The 22224-nt window shown below is 40.6% G+C and overlaps 1 protein-coding gene across 1 annotated transcript in view; it reads left to right on the plus strand.

Moving 5' to 3' along the window:
* Positions 1–8622: 8622 nt before the first annotated feature.
* The window catches only part of LOC115103044 (catenin delta-2-like), a 105048-nt gene continuing 91446 nt past the window's right edge, over positions 8623–22224 (plus strand). The window contains exon 1 of the mRNA XM_065005721.1: positions 8623–8988. The gene's annotated coding sequence lies outside the window, so the exon portion shown is untranslated. The remainder of the gene's footprint in view (positions 8989–22224) is intronic.

The raw sequence follows: 22224 nt of genomic DNA on the forward strand, positions 1-22224 counted from the left end.
TCTAGTCTAGTGGGCCTACAAAGGAATCAAATTGACCGTACGCGACGCGGATCATCTACAAAACCCCACAGGATTATTTACGCTCTAGGTAAATATCTGGATTTAGATAGCCTACTCACATCGGTTTATAGCCTATTGCCTTTACATACGATGTACGGTTATTGTACACGCATCAATACTATACATGGAAAGCCCCAGCATCGTTGCCTTACATTACTTGATTGACAGGTTTTCTGCTGCTCTGACCAATAAACACCATCCTAACGCACATCCACAAGATCATTGGATAGGGCGAACAAAAGGGATGAGATTTTGGAGCATCACAGCCGAATCAAAAACAAACGAATGTTCTGCCTCCTATATTCAATTCAAAGGGCTTTATTGGCATGGGAAACATATGTTAACAATGCCAAAGCAAGTGAAGTAGATAATTTTTGATTATTTAACTTTTGTATATTAACAGTAAACATTACACTCACAGAAGTTCCAGTTGAATAAAGACATTACAAATGCAACGATGTGCAAACGGTTAAAGTACAAAATGGAAAATAAATCAACATAAATATGGGTTGTATTTACAATGGTGTTTGTTCTTCACTGGTTACCCTTTTCTTGTGGAAACAGGTCACAAATATTGCTGCTGTGATGGCACACTGGTATTTCACCCAGTAGATATGGGAGTATCAAAATCGGGTTTTTTTTTTAAATTATTTGTGGATCTGTGTAATCTGAGGGAAATATGGGTCTCTAATATGGTCATACAGTTGAAGTCAGAAGTTTACATACACTTAGGTTGAAGTCATTAAAACTCGTTTTACAACCACTCCACAAATTTCTTGTTAACAAACTATAGTTTGTGCATGACACAAGTAACTTTTCCAACAATTGTTTACAGACAGATTATTTCACTTATAATTCACTGCATCACAATTCCAGTGGGTCAGAAGTTTACATACACTAAATTGACTGTGCCTTTAAACAGCTTTGAAAATTCCAGAAAAGGATGTCATTGCGTTAGAAGCTTCTGATAGGCTAATTGACATCATTTGAGTCAATTAGAGGTGTACCTGTGGATGTATTTCAAGGCCTACCTTCAATCTCAGTGCCTCTTTGCTTGACATCATTGGAAAATCAAAAAGAAATCAGCCAAGACCTCAGAAAAATAATTGTAGACCTCCAGAAGTCTGGTTCATCCTTGGGAGCAATTTCCAAACATCTGAAGGTACCATGTTCATCTGTACAAACAATAGTACACAAGTATAAACACCATGGGACCACGCAGCCGTCATACCGCTCAGGAAGGAGACGCGTTCTGTCTCCTAGAGATGAACATACTTTGGTGCGAAAAGTGCAAATCAATCCCGGAACAACAGCAAAGGACCTTGTGAAGATGCTGGAGGAAACAGGTACAAAAGTATCTATATCCACAGTCGAACAAGTCCTATATCAACATAACTTGAAAGGCCAATCAGCAAGGAAGAAGCCACTCCTCCAAAACTGCCATGAAAAAAGCCAGACTATGGTTTGCAACTGCACATGGGGACAAAGATCGTACTTTTTGGAGAAATGTAATCTGGTCTGATGAAACAAAAATAGAACTGTTTGGCTATAATGATTGTTATGTTTGGAGGAAAAAGGGGAATGCTTGCAAGCTGAAGAACACCATCCCAACCGTGAAGCACGGGGGTGGCAGCATCATGTTGTGGGGGTGCTTTGCTGCAGGAGGGACTGGTGCACTTCACAAAATAGATGGCATCTTGAGGAAAACAAAGTATATGGATATATTGAAGCAACATCTCAAGACATCAGTCAGGAAGTTAAAGCTAGGTCGCAAATGTGTCTTCCAAATGGACAATGACCCCAAGCATACTTCCAAAGTTGGGGGAAAATGGCCTCAATCCCACTGAAAAAGCATGTGCGAGCAAGGAGGCCTACAAACCTGACTCAGTTACACCAGCTCTGTCATGTCAGGAGGAATGCGCCAAAATTCACCCAACTTATTGTGGGAAGTTTATGGAAGGTTACCTGAAACATTTGACCCAAGTTAAAGAATTTAAAGGCAATGCTACCAAATACTAATTGAGTGCAGGGAAACTTCTGACCCACTGGGAATGTGATGAAAAAAATAAAAGATGAAATAAATAATTCTCTCTACTATTATTCTGACATTTCACATTCTTTAAATAAAGTGGTGATCCTAACGGACCTAAAACAGGGAATTATTACTAGGATTAAATGTCAGGAATGGTGAAAAACTGAGTTTAAATGCATTTGGAAAAGGTACATGTAAACTCCAGACTTCAACTGTACATTTGGCAGGAGGTTAGGAAGTACAGCTCGGTTTCCACCTCATTTTTTGGGCAGTGTGCACATAGCCTATCTTCTCTTGAGAGCCAGGTCTGCCTACAGCAGCCTTTCTCAATAGCAAAGCTATGCTCACTGAGTCTGTACATAGTCAAAGCTTTCCTTAAGTTTGGGTCAGTCACCGTGGTCAGGTATTCTACCAGTGTACTCTCCTGTTTATGGCCAAATACCATTCTAGTTTGCGCTGTTTTTTTTTGTTAATTACTTGACAGATTGGAAATAAATATATTTTTGTTTTCTCATGGTTGGGTCTAAATCGTGTTGCTGTCCTGGGGCTCTGTGGGGTCTGTTTGTGAACATTTACATTTTACATTTAAGTCATTTAGCAGACGCTCTTATCCAGAGCGACTTACAAATTGGTGCGTTCACCTTAAGACATCCAGTGGAACAGCCACTTTACAATAGTGCATCTAAATCTTTTAAGGGGGGTGAGAAGGATTACTTTATCCTATCCTAGATATTCCTGAAAGAGGTGGGGTTTCAGGTGTCTCCGGAAGGTGGTGATTGACTCAGAGTGAACAGAGCCCCAGGACCAGATTGCTTAGGGGACTCTTCCCCAGGTTAATCTCTCTGTAGGTGATGGCTTTGTTATGGAAGGTTTGTGAATCGCTTCCTTTTAGGTGGCTGTAGAATTTAATGGCTCTTTTCTGGATTTGGATAATTAGCGGGTATTGGCCTAAATCGGCTCCTCATGCATTATTTGGTGCTTTACGTTGTACACTGAGGATATATTTTTGCAGAATTCTGCATGCAGAGTCTCAATTTGGTGTTTGTCCCATTTTGTGAATTCTTGGTTGGTGAGCGGACCCCAGACCTCACAACCATAAAGGGAATGGGTTCGATAACTGATTCAAGTATTTTTAGCCAGATCCGAATTGGTATGTCGAATTTGATGTTCCTTTTGGGGGCATAGAATGCCCTTCTTGCCTGGTCTCTCAGATCGTTATCAGGATCCCCTGCTCCTGTATCAGACTTACAGTGGGGCAAAAAAGTATTTAGTCAGCCACCAATTGTGCAAGTTCTTCCACTGAAAAAGGTGAGGGAGGCCTGTAATTTTCATCATAGTTACACTTCAACTATGACAGACAAAATGAGAAAAAAAATCCAGAAAATCACTGTAGGATTTTTAATGAATTTATTTGCAAATTATGGTGGAAAATAAGTATTTGGTCAATAACAAAAGTTTCTCAATACTTTGTTATATACCCTTTGATGGCAATGACAGAGGTCAAACGTTTTCTGTAAATCTTCACAAGGTTTTCACACACTGTTGCTGGTATTTTGGCCCATTCCTCCATGCAGATCTCCTCTAGAGCAGTAATGTTTTGGGGCTATTGCTGGGCAACACGGACTTTCAACTCCCTCCAAAGATTTTCTATGGGGTTGAGATCTGGAGACTGGCTAGGCCACTCCAGGACCTTGAAATGCTTCTTATGAAGCCACTCCTTTGTTGCCCGGGCGGTGTGTTTGGGATCATTGTCATGCTGAAAGACCCAGCCACGTTTCATCTTCAATGCCCTTGCTGATGGAAGGAGGTTTTCACTCAAAATCTCACAATACATGGCCCCATCCATTCTTTCCTTTACACGGATCAGTCATCCAGGTCCCTTTGCAGAAAACCAGCCCCAAAGCATGATGTTTCCACCCCCATGCTTCACAGTAGGTATGGTGTTCTTTGGATGCAACTCAGCATTCTTTGTCCTCCAAACACGACAAGTTGAGTTTTTACCAAAAAGTTATATTTTGGTTTCATCTGACCATATGACATTCTCCCAAGCTTCTTCTGGATCATCCAAATGTTCTCTAGCAAACTTCAAACGGGCCTGGACACATACTGGCTTAAGCAGGGGGACACGTCTGGCACTGCAGGATTTGAGTCCCTGGCGGCCTAGTGCGTTACTGATGGTAGGCTTTGTTACTTTGGTCCCAGCTCTCTGAAGGTCATTCACTAGGTCCCCCCGTGTGGTTCTGGGATTTTTGCTCACCGTTCTTGTGATCATTTTGACCCCACGGGGTGAGATCTTGCATGGAGCTCCAGATCGAGGGAGATTATCAGTGGTCTTGTATGTCTTCCATTTCCTAATAATTGCTCCCACAGTTGATTTCTTCAAATCAAGCTGCTTACCTATTACAGATTCAGTCTTCCCAGCCTGGTGCAGGTCTACAATTTTGTTTCTGGTGTCCTTTGACAGCTCTTTGGTCTTGGCCATAGTGAAGTTTGGAGTGTGACTGTTTGAGGTTGTGGACAGATGTCTTTTATACTGATAACACATTCAAACAGGTGCCATTAATACAGGTAACGAGTGGAGGACAGAGGAGCCTCTTAACGAAGAAGTTACAGGTCTGTGAGAGCCAGAAATCTTGCTTGTTTGTAGGTGACCAAATACTTATTTTACACCATAATTTGCAAATATATTCATTAAAAGTCCTACAATGTGATTTTCTGGAGAAAAAAAATCTCATTTTGTCTGTCATAGTTGAAGTGTACCTGTGATGAAAATTACAGGCCTCTCATCTTTTTAAGTGGGAGAACGTGCACAATTGGTGGCTGACTAAATACTTTTTTGCCCCACTGTATGTATGTATATATATACACACACACGTGTGTGTGTGTGTGTGTGTGTATATATATATATATATATATATGAAAATATATACACACACACATACATGGTGAGATAATCAGTCATCCCTGCAGTAATCAATAAGCCCACTAGATGGTGGCATATTGTCCATGCAGCTTTTCAGTACAGCACATTATGACCAAGGTAGGGTTTTATTATAGCTTTTCATCACATTACTGCCAAGTTGGGCACTGGGAAACGCAGAGATGGGAAACTTAAGTTTAGCACTCTATACAATAGCAGCGCTCCACTGTAAAATACCAATAACCACCTCCGGTGTCCATCTTTTATTTACAGCACACCTTTTTGAGGCTATACATTAACATTTGTCAGAATGTTTGAAAACATGCTTTTGTTTTTATTTCTCTGAATGTGACTCAAGCTGCCTATGTAAAAGGATGAGCTACAATGGAATAGAGCAGTGGTGCCTCTCTCTCGTTCATAGATTTAGTAAGATTGTGTTTGGGTTGGGGGGGGGGTGTGCATTGGGGGCTAAATCCCTGGCATTTCATCCTATAATCTTCTCTTCAAGGTCACGTGTGAATGAGTTTTCTATATCCACCAGAAAGTGGACATTGATCCAAAACGGAAGCACTTGGGCTCAGACTTTGCTATCATCTTGGTGGGAAGGCCTCCGAGCCGGGGAGACTGGCTCAGCTGGGGATTACAGCCTGGTTTCATCTACCAGGTCTGCGTCCAAAATGGCACCCTATTACCTATGTAGTGTATGACTTTTTCTATCGGAACCCTATAGTCCCTGGTCTAAGTAGTGCACTAGGGAATAGCGTGCCATGTGGAATGCACCCCAGGCTAGCGCAGGGGGGAGCAAGGCTCACATGACATCACCACTCCATGCATGGTCTACTGGGCTGTTCTGTTGCTAAGGTTCACCAAGGAATGCAATTATCACACAATGCTCATTTGTGTGCAATTGGATTGTTTGACGTGTTGTGTACTATGGGATATGGATGGTGGAATATTTAACCTTTAAATTCGGCTGTGCCTGCGTGTGTGTGCGTGCATGCATGTGTGCGTGCAATAGTTTTTCCTCTTACTGTGTATTGTTCTCCTGAGTCCACTGACTGTGTCTCTCTATTGTTTCTCTGTCAAGGTTTATCAGAGGCTACTCCTCTGACACTGTCTGAACCCTCCCCATGCATCCTAAGTGACTGATGATGCTACTGCAACCTCAAGTGAGATACAAATCAAAAGGTAGAGCCTATCTTTGCTGCCAGATCTCCTTTCAACTCAGCAGCATTTATTACATACCAGAACAACATACAGTACAACGTTATTTGGGTATTTCTTTAATCACAACTGGCAATTACAGTGGGGCAAAAAAGTATTTAGTCAGCCACCAATTGTGCAAGTTCTCCCACTTAAAAAGATGAGGCCTGTAATTTTCATCATAGGTACACTTCAACTATGACAGACAAAATGAGAAGAAAAAAATCCAGAAAATCACATTGTAGGATTTTTAATGAATTTATTTGCAAATTATGGTGTAAAATAAGTATTTGGTCACCTACAAACAAGCAAGATTTCTGGCTCTCACAGACCTGTAACTTCTTCTTTAAGAGGCTCCTCTGTCCTCCACGTGTTACCTGTATTAATGGCACCTGTTTGAACTTGTTATCAGTATAAAAGACACCTGTCCACAACCTCACAGTCACACTCCACTATGGCCAAGACCAAAGAGCTGTCAAAGGACACCAGAAACAAAATTGTAGACCTGCACCAGGATGGGAAGACTGAGTCTGCAATAGGTAAGCAGCTTGGTTTGAAGAAATCAACTGTGGGAGCAATTATTAGGAAATGGAAGACATACAAGACCACTGATAATCTCCCTCGATCTGGGGCTCCACGCAAGATCTCACCCCGTGGGGTCAAAATTATCACAAGAACAGTGAGCAAAAATCCCAGAACCACACGGGGGGACCTAGTGAATGACCTGCAGAGAGCTGGGACCAAAGTAACAAAGCCTACCATCAGCAAGGGCATTGAAGATGAAATGTGGCTGGGTCTTTCAGCATGACAATGATCCCAAACACGCCGCCCGGGCAACGAAGGTGTGGCTTCGTAAGAAGCATTTCAAGGTCCTGGAGTGGCCTAGCCAGTTTCCAGATCTCAACCCCATAGAAAATCTTTGGAGGGAGTTGAAAATCCGTGTTGCCCAGCAACAGCCCCAAAACATCACTGCTCTAGAGGAGATCTGCATGGAGGAATGGGCCACAATACCAGCAACAGTGTGTGAAAACCTTGTGAAGACTTACAGAAAACGTTTGACCTCTGTCATTGCCAACAAAGGGTATATAACAAAGTATTGAGATAAACTTTTGTTATTGACCAAATACTTATTTTCCACCATAATTTGCAAATAAATTCATTAATAATCCTACAATGAGATTTTCTGGATTTTTCTTCTCATTTTGTCTGTCAGAGTTGAAGTGTACCTATGATGAAAATTACAGGCCTCTGTCATCTTTTTAAGTGGGAGAACTTGCACAATTGGTAGCTGACTAAATACTTTTTTGCCCCACTGTATGTCGGGCTATAAGAGCGGTGCATGGTGTGTGATACCTGAGAGAAGAGAGTGAGCTCAGGTGTGCTTATTCACCCCTAGGGACAGGATGACACACTACTGATAACAACAATGAGCAGCAGCCAGAGAATGACTGCCTTCTTCCTCCATGTTGAATTATTATGTTATATCTTGATAGGTACCTTCAACAATACTGATGAACATCTTTGCTGTAGAACATGCTTTGGTATTTATGTTGCACGTTTAGAGGTGACAGAAAATGCTAAAATATGATATTGTTTTCACCAAGCGTCCCCTACATGCTATGTGTACCTTCGTTTGAATTTAATGTGACCTTTTGTTTGACCTTTTTTTATGACCTTTTATATGAATGATTTTTCTTAGGAAAACAGGTGCAACATGTGCACTCCAGGCTACTGTATGTGAATTGTGTCTTGGGGCCATTCAGTGGTTTCACCTTGACAGTGTGTGCTGAAGGATTAGCAAACCTCTACATAATGCACATTTATTTCAAAGGGGGTTACATTGTGAGTGGGTTGTACAAATTTTGATCAACCTCCAAAACCTCCACATCCACTCCCCCAGACCCAAATACAAATGGTTTGACATTACTGATCTTGCCGTCTGCCTCTGTGGTGTGCCCTTTTGCCTCAGAGGAAGTGATGTGGCGACTGGCCCACGTTTGTACAGTAGTCATGTTGCTGCTCTATGCCAAAAGGGCCCCAGGACAGATGATGTCACCTAAACTAGGTTGAGAAAATGGAGGGAGGACTACAAGAGTGGAGAAGAAAATAGATGCTTAGACATTTGTTTTACTTATAGAACATTTAAAAAAGTAAGAAATATATTTGTCAATCCCATTGTATTTATGGACACATAGCCCCATATAGGTTCAATAGATGTCCTCCATATGGGGCTAAATTGACCCCCAATTTATAATTTCAATTAAAAGTAGCAATATATACAGAAATATTTATTTCAAAAAGTAAAAACTAGTAGGCCTGAGAAGAGAAGACTAAACTCATGTCAGATTATACCTATTCACTTGATGGCTGTGTAGCGTAGGCTACAGATGGCTTGAAATGTGGGGAGAGAAGAGATGCTCATCCTTGCATTACCAGGAGATGTCGTTGCCTGTACCCGTACCTAAACAGCACAACGTTGTCTGACAGCAAGGGGAATGTTAAAGACAAGGGAGCATTGGAGAGAGCAAGCGCCGCTGCCTTCTCTGCTGCACAGTGCACAACCCAGTGAACGGGTCTCCCTAGACTGCCCGTACCTATAGCGGTCTCTCTTGGCCATTCGGTGGATGCTGTCTTTTCGGGCAACACCAACGTCGGGCGTAAAGTGTGTTTTCGGACAATTCGTAAGGAATGCTTTACATATTTTACATGGTTTGAATTTTGGTTACCAATCGAGGGGAGTCGAGAACAACGCGGTTCCCCGGCATATTTTACAGTAAGCGCAATGTCATTCCAGTTGCTTTTCCAGCTGTCATACACTCCAAACAATTACAAAATAGGATGCATTTGTCAGTCGTCTCGGGAAGGGAGGAACAATCGCCAGCTCTGGCTTTGCTTTTGCATACATTTCTCACCCCTTTGTTACTCTGCCAGATGTTTTTCCAGGGTCCGAAAGTGTAATATTTCAGATTTATTGTGGGCTATAGCATGCATTGATTATGGACTGAAAATGGAATCCATTTGAGGACGAGTCGCTAGCTAAAGCGAGGATGCTCTGAGAAAACACCCTATTACTTTCCGATTGACCTAAATTTGAACGATATATGTATAAGATTATACTGGTCGACATCAGATCGCATTAGATGACCGTCATTCTTTTGTCTGTAATGCAATGCTGTAGAAAAGGTGGAAAGGTGAGATTAAATGTCTCATTTTCATAGTTGATGATGACTGCCAATAAGATTAATTCATTCTTAAATTTCTAGGCTATGCATTATTAGGTATTCTATGACTAGCAGGTCTTTCATCACCAAATGTAGCCTAGCTGCATAATTTCTGTCTATTTGAATAGGGTGCCTTGCCTCAGTTAGATCAACTCCATATAAAATTGCCCTCCTTTTTATTTTATTTGCATGTGATGCTTGGCGTTTGATCGTGTTTTGACTGCAATGCCTGGCATGAATATTTAAAGAATAGACAAATATAGACTTGTTTCCAAAACTCGGTTTTTCTATCAGGAATAATAACACTGATGATGTTAAGTTGAAGGTATAAGCCATATTGAAACCATATACATCATTCAATTAATGAGTTAATGGTTGCCCAGGCCTATAGGTAAGGCTAGGCATTTATAGTTCAATATTCTACATCAGGCCTGTTTGTGTGTGAAGGGGTGAGAAGCTCACATGGTCAAAATTCTATAGATTTTATGGACAAATCACCCTCATAAGCCCTGATAAATTGTTTCTATTTAGATACAATAGGACACATCCTGTGGTCAGATGTATATGATGTTTGTCTCCCCAGGGCCACACAATGACTATTGGCCCTCACTGGGTCATCAACAACGATAGTGTAGTAGTTCCTATCTGGATCACAGAAGCCTTGGCCTATTCTATGACTTTCCAATGGGTTCGGCACATAGGCCTACTAAGAGAGGGAGCCTTAATTATGGACAGGATGATTTGATACATTTTGTAAATATAATTTAAATGGTTAAGTGTTTGAGAAAAAAGGGTCAAAAGTCAAAAGATCTGCCTTCCAATTGCCCCACATCCGGTTGTGTTATGATTTTGACAGTGGTTGGAGATATAAGCCACAAGGGTAGGGGTTGTGGTGGTCATATGGTAAGTTTCCCATTCATCTGTAGGCAAACGTGTCCTCGATACAAGGAAAACATTCCACTTATAGTTGACTGGGAGATAGGGTTCTGAAAGCAGTGTCACCCAATTTGTTATCAATTTGAAATATCCATTGTTTGACCTGATAAGCTTGCATGATAAGCGTTGTTTTTCTTCAAGGGAAATGTGTTGAATGGGTTGTCGTCTGAGTGCAGGTTGCTGTATTCCAATCTTCAAAGCTGCAGATTGATATCATAGCCTGTCTGTCTCAGCCCCTGCCCCCAGTCCCCGCCTCAGTTCCTTGTGTTGATGGAAGATAATGGACATAGGCCTAGGTCATCAATTCCATGAAAGGCTGTAGTAGTACAAAAAAAATAATCTAACATTTCAAACTAGCAGAATGCTGTTATTATCATTAAATATTTAAGTGCTGCACGAAATGGACCACATTAGCATTGGTAATAAAAAGATAGTTTGTGTTATTAGTAACCAGTGGTTTTCAGTCATTTAGCCTATATATTCATAGGCAGCAGGTAGCCTAGTGGTCAGAGTGTTGGGCCAGTAACCGAAAGGTTGCTAGATTGAATCCCCGATGTTCTGCCCCTGAACAAGGCAGCCAACCCACTGTTCCTAGGCCGTCATTGTAAGTAAGAATTTGTTCTTAACTGACTTGCCTAGTAAAATAACAAAAACATTTTTGGGAATAATCTGTTTTACTGCTGATTAGTGGTGTTGCTGGCTGGCCCTATCTGTGAAGGCTAATTGAAACTCCAAAGAAAATCTTGCACTGACTAGAGGAACCAATGCATCATAGGTGCTGGAGGAGTTTTGATTTAAGTAGATTTTTCTGAAATACCATTTGTCACGTACTACAAATTTGTCAGTTATGAGAGACAGACAGTGACACATTTTTGATCAAATTAACAAGTAAGTATTTTGGTCTGCAGCGTTCTCAATTGAAATGGCAGACTGGGATGTATCGCAAAGATTGTTAATAAGAGATTGTGACACACATACACCCCCCTACGTATTTATTTGGACAGTGAAGCTAAAACTTTTAATTTGGCTCTATACTCCAACATTTTGGATTTAAGATAAAAATGTTTTACTGAGGCGACAGTACAGAATGTCACCTTTTATTTGAGGTTATTTTCATACATATCTATTTTACTATTTAGAAATGAAAGCACTATGTATCTACTAGTCCTCTTATTTAACTGTGTCATAAGTATTTGGACAAATTCACTTACGTGTATTAAAGTAGTCAAAAGTGTAGTATATGGTCCCATATTCCTAGCACACAATGAATACACCAAGCTTGTGACTACAAACGTGTTGATCTTTGTGCCTCTAACTTTCTCACTCATCATTATTCACAATTCATTCATGATTATCCATAATCCATTATTCATAATCCACATTAATGTAGATGTTTCTCATTTACAATAAAAGTGATTCCAAAATTACACAATACATAATTTACCATGCATTCCTATTGGGCACAAAATAATCGGAAACACAACCAAAACAAACTTCAAATTCATCCAACAAGTTTGTAGAGTCATTGTGTCCTAGGAATATCGGACCATATGTTAACCTTTTCACTACTTCAATACAAATAAGTGAATTTGTCGAAATACTAACAACATCTTCAAATAGGTGGACTAGATACATAAAGTGCTTTAATTTCTAAACGATAAAACAGATACGCATGAAAATACCCTCAAATAAAAAGTTGCATTATGTGCTGTTGCTCAAATCTCAAATCCAAAATGCTGGAGTAGAGACACAAATTAAAAGTTTTAGCTTCACTGTCCAAATAAATACGTAGGGGAGTGTAGATTTTTCTGTTAGCCCACTGGGCGTAGGCCTATGCCTCAAAGGCTGCGTCTACACAGGCAGCCCAATTCAGATTTTTTCCAACTAATTGTTCTTTTGACGAATCATATCAGAGCTTTTCACGGAAGATTTTTTTCAGAGCTGATTTGATTGGTCAGCAGACCAATTAGTGGGGAAAGATCAGAATTGGGCTGACTGTGTAAATACAGCCAAAGCCACACGTTATCGCTTTCCAAATCAATCAATACCTTTTAATGGTTGCCAAGTTGTTGCCATGATGGCTTTTGGCTGTGTGTGTCAGTTGTAGTAGATGTAGCCTAATGAACCGTCAATTATGGATTGAAAGAGACTGTGATTACTATTGCCCTGTATATAAGGTCAGGGCCACCCTTTAGCCACGCTTCCCTTTAGCTCACTGTTGTAATGTGCTTTACCATAATGCTGTCCTTAAGGCACTTGAGTTGTGAAGTGGAAAATTACAACCACGGTTCGACTCAGTTATTTATTACTGATCACCCTTTAGAACACTATTCCTTTTTCACTCTGTCCCCGTCTTGTTTCCTCTCCTTTTTTAATTCTACATTTATCTCAGTTTGGATTGTTGGAGGAACAGCGTGTTTCAGGGGAAGGGAGGGGAGGTAGGGCTGGGGGGTCTCTTATTGCCTCCCCGTTTCTCTTCTCTCTCCCTCTCCGTTTCTCTCCTCTCTCCGTTTCTCTTCCCTCCCCGTTTCTCTTCTCTCTCCCTCCCCGTTTCTCTTCTCTCTCCCTCCCAGTTTCTCTTCTCTCTCCCTCCCCGTTTCTCTTCTCCGTGTGTCTCTGTCTGTCTCTGTCTCCCAGTACGAAGTGCAAGTCAGGTCTGTGGATATCAGAGGACTTCAGCCATTGTTTGGACTTAAAACCTCTCTTTTCATTAGCCTCCCTCTCCAAAGGCTGCTCTGACACAGACTAATCACTACATATTTGTACACGAGCCTGAACATTATAGCATTAGAAACCCAGAATATAGTGCTTATAATTAGTGGAGTACAGTGGAAGGATCCTTTAAATACGCAATAGAGAAATTAAGTTGTACTTCTATTCTAACATATGTTTTTTAAAATCTCATTAATATTTGTGTTGTTATTGTGGAGAATAATCTTTTAAAAACAAGTGTCATCAATCCTACAGGGATTTACACATTTCAGTTTAAATCAGCTTTGATCTTTACTAAGATGCTGAAAATAAATACAAAAATCAGAAAACATTCATCACACTAGGGACATACCAGGGTAAAGTGATGTTTGTGTTTTATATTGCTGTTGAGATACATAATGAAGGCTAGCTAGGGATAAGGTATGTAGAGTAAAGACAAAGTAACTGCAGACATATACAGCTCAAGTCGGAAGTTTACATACACTTAGGTTGGAGTCATTAAAACTAGTTTTTCAACCACTCCACATATTTCTTGTTAACAAACTATAGTTTTGGCAAGTCGGTTAGGACATCTACTTTACAGACCGATTATTTCACTTATCATTCACTGTATCACAATTCCAGTGGGTCAGAAGTTTACATACACTAAGTAGACTGTGCCTTTAAACAGCTTGGAAAATTCCAGAAAATGATGTCATGGCTTTAGAAGCTTCTGATAGGCTAATTGACATAATTTGAGTCAATTGGAGGTGTACCTGTGGATGTATTTCAAGGCCTACCTTCAAACTCAGTGCCTCTTTGCTTGACATCATGGGAAAATCTAAAGAAATCAGCCAGAACCTCAGAATTTTTTTTGTAGACTTCCACAAGCCTGGTTCATCTTTGGGAGTAATTTCCAAACGCCTGAAGGTACCACGTTCAATCTGTACAAAGAATAGTACGCAAGTATAAACACCATGGGACCACGCAGCCGTCATACCGCTCAGGAAGGAGACGCGTTCTTTCTCCTAGAGATGAACGTACTTTGGTGCGAAAAGTGCAAATCAATCCCCGAACAGCAGCAAAGGACCTTGTGAAGATGCTGGAGGCAGCAGGTACAAAAGTATCTATATCCACAGTAAAACGAGTCCTATATCGACCTAACTTGAAAGGCTGCTCAGCAAGGAAGAAGCCCCTGCTCCAAAACCGCCATAAAAGAGCCAGACTACGGTTTACAACTGCATATGGGGACAAAGATCGTACTTTTGGAGAAATGTCCTCTGGTCTGATGAAACAAAAATAGAACTGTTTGGCCATAATGACCATTGTTATGTTTGGAGGAAAAAGGGGGAGGATTGCAAGCCGAAGAACACCATCCCAACCGTGAAGCACGGAGGTGGCAGCATCATGTTGTGGGGGTGCTTTGCTGCAGGAGGGACTGGTGCACTTCACAAACTAGATGGCATCATGGGGCAGGAGAATTATGTGGATGTATTGAAGCAACATCTCAAGACATCAGTCGGGAAGTTAAAGCATGGTCACATATGGGTCTTCCAAATGGACAATGACCCCAAGCATACTTCCAAAGTTATGTCAAAATGGTTTAAGGACAACAAAGTCAAAGTATTGGAGTGGCCATCACAAAGCCCTGACCTCAATCCTATAGAAAATGTGTGGACAGAACTGAAAAAGCGTGTGCGAGCAAGGAGGCCTACAAACCTGACTCAGTTACACCAGCTCTGTCGGGAGGAATGGGCCAAAATTCACCCAATTTATTGTGGGAAGCTTATGGAAGGCTACCTGAAATGTTTGACCCAAGTTAAACAATTTAAAGGCAATGCTACCAAATACTAATTGAGTGCATGTAAACTTCTGACACACTGGGAATGTGATGAAAGAAATAAAAGCTGAAATAAATCATTCTTGCTACTATTATTCTGACATTTCACATACTTAAAAATAAAGTGGTGATCCTAACTGACCTAATACAGGGAATATTTACAAGGATTAAATGTCAGGAATTGTGAAACACTGAGTTTAAATGTATTTGGCTAAGGTGTATGTAAACTTCCGACTTCAACTGTAGCTGGTATACTGAGATATCCTCTCTTATGCTACTTACCTCATGTACGTAGAGGAGTTGGTTTGCCAAACTATACTTGTGTCATAAGTAACCTTGCCTGAGACCTGAAGACTCGTATTAGCTCCCAGACCTAATGCCTTGGCTTTGGCTCAGCTGGATAAGGAGGTCTTGAGTTGTGCAGATATAACTCAGCATCCTATATCTGGGCGGTTTACATGTGCATGAGGATAAGCAAGTCATCTTTTCACATATCATCATTTCACCAATTCAGCTACCCGTGGATGGGCAGGGACGGATATAGCTTAGCGCTACAAATGTTCTGGATTTTCAGATTCAAGTCAGGAGAGACATGCTGTGCTCAGTGAACATTTTCACTTGTGATGATAAAATCCTCTGACACATGAAATGTGAGCGACAGCAGTGCTCCTACGCTCTATTTGTAGATTTATGGACCACACCTACTCCAGGGCATGTTTGTCATCATTTGACATCATTTTTTCATTTGTTAAGTAAAAAACAAAAAACTAAGAACAGGAGAAACAAAAAACTAAGAACAGGAGAATACCCAACTAACTGCATCTTCCATTAGGCCTACTACCATAAGTACTATTAGAACTAGCTACTGTTATTACATGCAGAGTATCTGTAAGCTACTTTTTCCCCTCTGTAGTTGTTTGAAAGGAAGCATGACTTTTTCAGATCTTTCTGATGTGTGATTTCTCTTTATACTGATCTCCATCCATCTTTCATGTCATCACCACTTCTTTTGTTGTTCATGAGGAAAATCCAGTATATGGTACATAGATGTGAGAACAGTACCATAGTGTAGTTTGATACTTTGATGCTAACACATAATTATTTAGTTATGTCATCTCTACTGCAGGCCTTCAAAAGTAAATCTGATGTATTATGGATGTACTGTACTGGCAAGCAAAGTTGTGCTACTGAGAATATCAGTGAAAAACACTAGTTTGTTGTTGATTCAGCTTTCTTTCAATTCCATTCTACATCTGAAGTCTTGAAATGTAATGTTTTACCAGTCAAGCTGTAGTATGTTAGCAGCACAACATCAGGGGGTCTCAATCCTGATGTTCCACCTGGAACAGCCAAGCCATGTACTGTAACATCAATAGCTGGGTGGCAGTTACACCCGTTTAGCCCAGGTCTTTACTCTGTGATCACTACCTTTTGAATCATTTGTGTGTTGAAGTCACTCAGCAAAACTCGTGCTTCCTCAGTAGATCTAAATGCATAATTCATGATGTTGATGATATTTTTTTGATCTTATTTAGATCAACAGTAGCAGATGGTCCTGAGACAAGGTTAGACCTATTATTATAATACAGACTCATTTTAGTGGGTTTAAAGCTCATTTTAGTTGGACGGTGTCTAATAGTGGGACGGTGTCTTTGGGTCTAGATGTCTTCCCAGCTCCACAAATACAGATGTTGCTGTCCTTTTACTTTATGACACCCAGCCCACAATTAGCACATCAACATTGGTTGGCTGTGGTATTGCTTTGAGAGAAGGGCGTGTTTTATGCTACATGTCAAAGGAAATATTCATAGGCATCATGCTACACAGATGTAACAGTGTCATGCCCGTAGCACAGAACCGATCAGCAGATTGACATTGGTATTGAGCTGCATATCCATCAATAACAAACAGGGTGTATTTGGAATGTGTCCCTGCTTCAAGGTCAATTTATTCACTGTATAGTGCAGTGCATGGATGGACTGTGCGTGTGCGTGTGCGGATGTGGCAATGCTGTGGATGATGCCACAGGGACGTGAGAAGCTTTGTACTTCCTCCTCTCCTCCCCCACGCCGAGGTCCTCTCCTTTATTCCCTGCTGTCATGTCATCAGATGACCAGCAGGGGTCACCTCTGGTAACATTCGCTACAACCAATTATGCAGATGGCGCAACCGTGTCAATGATCACATTATCTTAACATGCAGATAGATAGGCATGGTGGTGTAATGTCCTCTAATAATGTCCTATAAAATTATGTTTACGCAAGAGGGTTGATATGGGTTACAATACATATCCTCTTTAGTAAGACATCCAACCAATGTAATGGGATGCTGATTGGGTATTCTTCTGTTATCGTGCCGTGCGTGGTGCAGATATTGTAAATGTCAGTGGCTGTGTGTGAGGTGGGTTTACTCACTAGGTTAGTAGGGACTCTGCTGCCACCACAGTCACATGTACAGTCAACATTCACCAGTGAGGCTGATGCCTAGGGAAGGAAAAACAACCAGGCCATGCAGCTCCTGTAGCTATACTACTGGCTTCACAGCCCCAACCTCACATTGGACGATTAAGCCCTCGACTGCCACAATCTCAACATAGCCAAGGGTTGGTTTGGTTCATAGTAGCAGTAGTAGTAGTAGTACAGTAGGTCATGAGGTTAAAAGCCTTGGAGCACTAGCTAACCCTCCGGCCTCATCGTCACTGGAGAACACAGTATTTACAGGAACTCATATTAAAATGCATGACATCAGGTGCAAACCACCCATGATGCACTAGAACACACTATCATAATGGGACTGTCATAGCAGCTTGAATGCCTAACTGATTGAGATGGAGTGAAGTCATTTTTGGGGTCATACAGAATACACAATAAATATTGGGCACATTAATGCTACATTACATAAAACAATCTAATAACAATGTTATGTTATCGGTGTGTCTAATTTTTGTGTAATTGCTGCTGTGGTCAAAAAGAGACCTTGGTCTCAATGGGACTCCCTGCCTAAATAAAGATTAAATAATGATCAAGGTAGTAAATGAAAGAAACAGGAAGAATTTTGATTGAAGTAATTGTTTGGCAATGCCAGCTAGCTTATCTATTACAGATGTTGGATCTTAATTTGATCACCCTGTTGCTAGGGCTGGGAATTGCAATACGATATTATTAAAATACTTAGGTGCCGATATGATATGTATTGTTATTCTCACGATTCTTAATGTATTGGGATTCTATGTTCCAAACACATCGCTCACCATGTCTGTTGCAGAGGGACAAGAAATAGCCATGAGAAAATTTTGTTTTGTTCAGTCAGTGCTGAAAACATGTTTGCTCACCATTTTGTTTTAAGAAGATGGAGAACAAGCTTGAGAAGGAGAAATACAAGAATTTTTGGTGCAGGTACATCTAGCTAACGCTACCAAGCAAAACATTTAAAGTATATATATATTTTACAAATCAATACCCGGGAGTAAAAATATCAATATAATATCGTAAAAAAATATGCATAATAATTGAAAATGTAAAACGTGTAGCTTATTGTGGTTTAAAAAGGCTTCTGAAGTTTGTCAATACCAATTAGTAATTTCAGACTTGATTTTCCCTTGCGAAAAAATGATCAAACCCGACAAAAAATGTAATGAATTATAATCCACATTTCCTGTTGCTGCAGGTTTATTTTCCTGCTGTAGCAAACTGGCTCAAATTAAGAATCTACATCTGTACAAGTGTTGTTACATTGAAAATGTGGTGTTTGTTTAATGAAATTAGCCTGTCAATAAAACATAGCAGACACTGGCATTCTATTGAGGGTAAACAAAATTCACTCCAACCTAATCAGCACAGAGTTTGTAAGAGAAAATGTTAATAATGCACTGGGGCTTGTTTTATCACAGCAAGCCCCACATAATTACACTTTATCATTTGTGTCACGCTCAGCCATCCTTTGAGAACATTATTCCAGGAGGTCTTTAATTGCCTCAGCTTGTGCTCAGGGCCGGCTCCAGGCATAAGCAACGTAAGCGGTCGCCTAGGGCCCCGGCCTGTAGGGGGCACCCGACCCAAAGACATATTGTTGTTGTTGTTTTTTAGGAACTCAGTCGGGGTCTCAACTTACTGTTGATAGTTAGAATAGTAGAATACACAATGTGCAAGTTTGAAAGTTTGTTGTGCATCAGCAGTCACTGACAGTCACTCAATTAGCCATGTCAGACTATTTTTAGATTGGTAAATTAGTCTAGCTAGTTATCATGGCTGAATACTGACCAGGCACGCAGGGCACGTGCCCAGGGACCCTGACCTCCAGGGGATCTCCATTGATTTTGACTCCATTGAGTCACTCTCACACAGATATTATTAACATTGTATAAGTCATGACAAAACGAGTAGAATTGCAGGAAATTAGCTTTTAAAAAAAATCATCTCCGCCCCATGGCAAAAGGGGGAGAATTATAGGAAATCAGCTTTAAAACTGCAAAAATATCTCTGCCCCATAGAAAAATGTGTATAATTGCATGAAATGTGTTATTAAATTGCAAAACTTTATTTCCACCCCACGGCAAAATGTATAGAACTGCAGAAAATTTGCTTTAAAAAAACATATCTGGGCCCCATTGCAGAATGTGTAGAATTGCAGGAAATGTACTCACGTAGGGCCCCCAAAAGGCTAGAGCCGGCCCATGGAGGCCTATCATGTTAGTAAGTTTGCCTTAATCTTTATAAACCTAACCTATCAATATGTAAACCCCGGAACTATTGTGGCAGCTTATTATCATTGAACCTCCTCATGAAAAAATGTGTATAGCTCATTTTCATCAGAGGTTAATATTTTCCGTAAGAAGCCAAAAGACAGACTATGGTCATAAAAGGACTTATACCTGGTACGTCACAGGAGCATGATACTAATGTCAGTGGGTCTCATTAGTATCCTGGTCGTCAGTCGTGAATTTGTATTTTTCTGTTCCCTATAGTGCTAATTGAGATACAATATGCTTCAAGCTCTCATTTCACACCGCAACAACCCTACATCAATTCTATATTCATGTTCCCGCCCAATTAATTAGTGTCAGAGGGCATCACTACACAGCAGGCCATACTCTGCATCTGAAGTGGACGCTTACAGACAATGCATTGCAACAAACCATCCCCCTTTTTGTTTATTCGAACACTGAGATCCCAACGGTCTAACAAAATGTGCTGAGGTGAGTCTTTGGTTAGCGGAAAAACACATTTGTGTTAACTCCGGAGGGAACAGTCTGTCTTAATGGGATGTAATTGGACTGCAATTCTCACTGTTGACAGATGTCCCAAACCAGAGATTGGGATAAAAAAGTTGAAGGGGTTGTTGAATGTGCCATGCCTAGCTATTTTTTTCTGCCGGAATATCTGCAGTTTTTTCCCCCCTTTCTCGTCTGTACAGACTTGAGGCGTGTAGGAAAAGTCTCCCGACCAACTTCCTGAGAAGTATAGCGGCTCCCCCAATGTCATTACTGCTAGCCAGGGCCAGTTTAACTCCATACTTTAGAAATGCTGCTTTCCTGCTTCCTGCCTGCATTTCTCAAGGTGATCACAGATCTCATATTGTTTGTTGTGTGTGTGAATTAATATGGTGGGAAACCGTGTCTTGCTCTCAGCTACCACCCAATTCTGTCAAGTCAGTGTTGGAGGGAAGAAAGGATTTGTAGGCTGACAGCTAGGCCCTACAGACTGGTGTACTACAGTAGAGATGTCAAATGTACTGTCTCTCCAGCTTATCACTGGGGAGAAGCCCCACGGTCACTACTTACCGTAGGTTTAGAATTGATGTTACCATGGACATCTCTGCATGTCCAACAGTGGTTTCATAAATGTATTAGAATATAAAAGCTGTGAAGGTTAGAACATAAAAATTCAGAGGTAGAATTTTATTTAATTTTTTAAAGAAGGCCTTCTTACCTGCTGTCTACCTGTATCCACTGGTGTGTCTAAATCTGCAGATGGCTTCAAAGCCATCATAATGGCATGATACTGCCCAGAGAGCTTTAATCAATAGCCTCCCTCTCAGATATTTTTGCCAACCTGATAATATTACACTCTATTGCACCCAGAGGTCTTTATCACAACATTGCATAATAGGGAATTGCTATTCCGCAAGAATTGTATCTTCTCAAATGTCATGCAGGGAAAGTTTGATGATTTCAGAGGTCTTTATTGTTCAAGGCGTTATGGGATTATAAAAAATAATGCCGCATTTTGCACTCTGCACCTGAAGACTGATAACCTGTCAGTGGTTTCTGCATTCCCCAGCATCTCCTGCCTGCAGCCTCTGCAGTTACTGACTATACTGTAGGATTCTCTCAGGCAATTTGATTTCCTCTCTCATCGAGGGCATGCATCATACATATTGTGCTGGGCAAAAAAAGTAGAAAGCCAGCACCAATTCTCTCTGGCACTTTTTGCGAGTGTATTCCTTGGCTATTACCATGAATAATGCATATTTGTCATGGTTAAAAGCCCAGAGTGTATTCTTATAGTTGCCAAAACCATCCTCAAGTAACATTGAGACTACAAAATGTGAATCAATATTGCGTGCCTAGTGTAAGGTTAAGCAGCCCATTACTAAACAGACATTTTTTAAAAACTTAGATGGGTCTCCTTTGACATCTTGACAGGAGACTTTTGATGGTAATGAACTTGTGATAGACTCTTTATGTCGGAAGTCTGTATTTAAAATATTAAGTGAAGGGAAAGTGTCTAGACAGATCTACGGATGACTACCAATGCAAAATAAATGTTGCACAAAGTTTTAATGAGACAACAGGGGACACTTCATCAAATACACTCCATAAACATCATTCCTTTGTGGTCACGTACAGAGTTGGTTAAGTTTGGATTTTTTTTAAGTCGGAAGCAGTGGGAATAGGAATTAATCTTTGTTCGCTTTGTATTAATGGAGATACATTGTCAATTGTACGTCGTCTGGCTTGGACTGATATCTTTGGAACTTACAATCAATGCTGCTTTACTTTGTGCAGAAAGAAGTCTGAACAGTAAAATAAATGGAATGAGTCAGACAACAGTATTGTGAGGACTATACATTGTGTACAGATATGCCGATGCCTTTAAACAAAGCATTGTTTGTCTTGGACTGTGATAAGAGGGTAAAGCGATTATGTTTATTCTCGATGTTTAATTACGGATAGTATCATAGGCAGATGGATATCAAAATATAGGTCTAATTCATCCATACCCTCACTTCCTGTCTCTATGTACTGGCACAGATTTTGCTGGACTGCTACTGGTAAAGCTGAAGTGTACTGGTCAATACTTAGGACTGGTCACATGACTGG

The sequence above is a fragment of the Oncorhynchus nerka genome, linkage group LG20 (assembly GCF_034236695.1).
Source record: "Oncorhynchus nerka isolate Pitt River linkage group LG20, Oner_Uvic_2.0, whole genome shotgun sequence".
NCBI classification, from domain to species: domain Eukaryota; kingdom Metazoa; phylum Chordata; class Actinopteri; order Salmoniformes; family Salmonidae; genus Oncorhynchus; species Oncorhynchus nerka.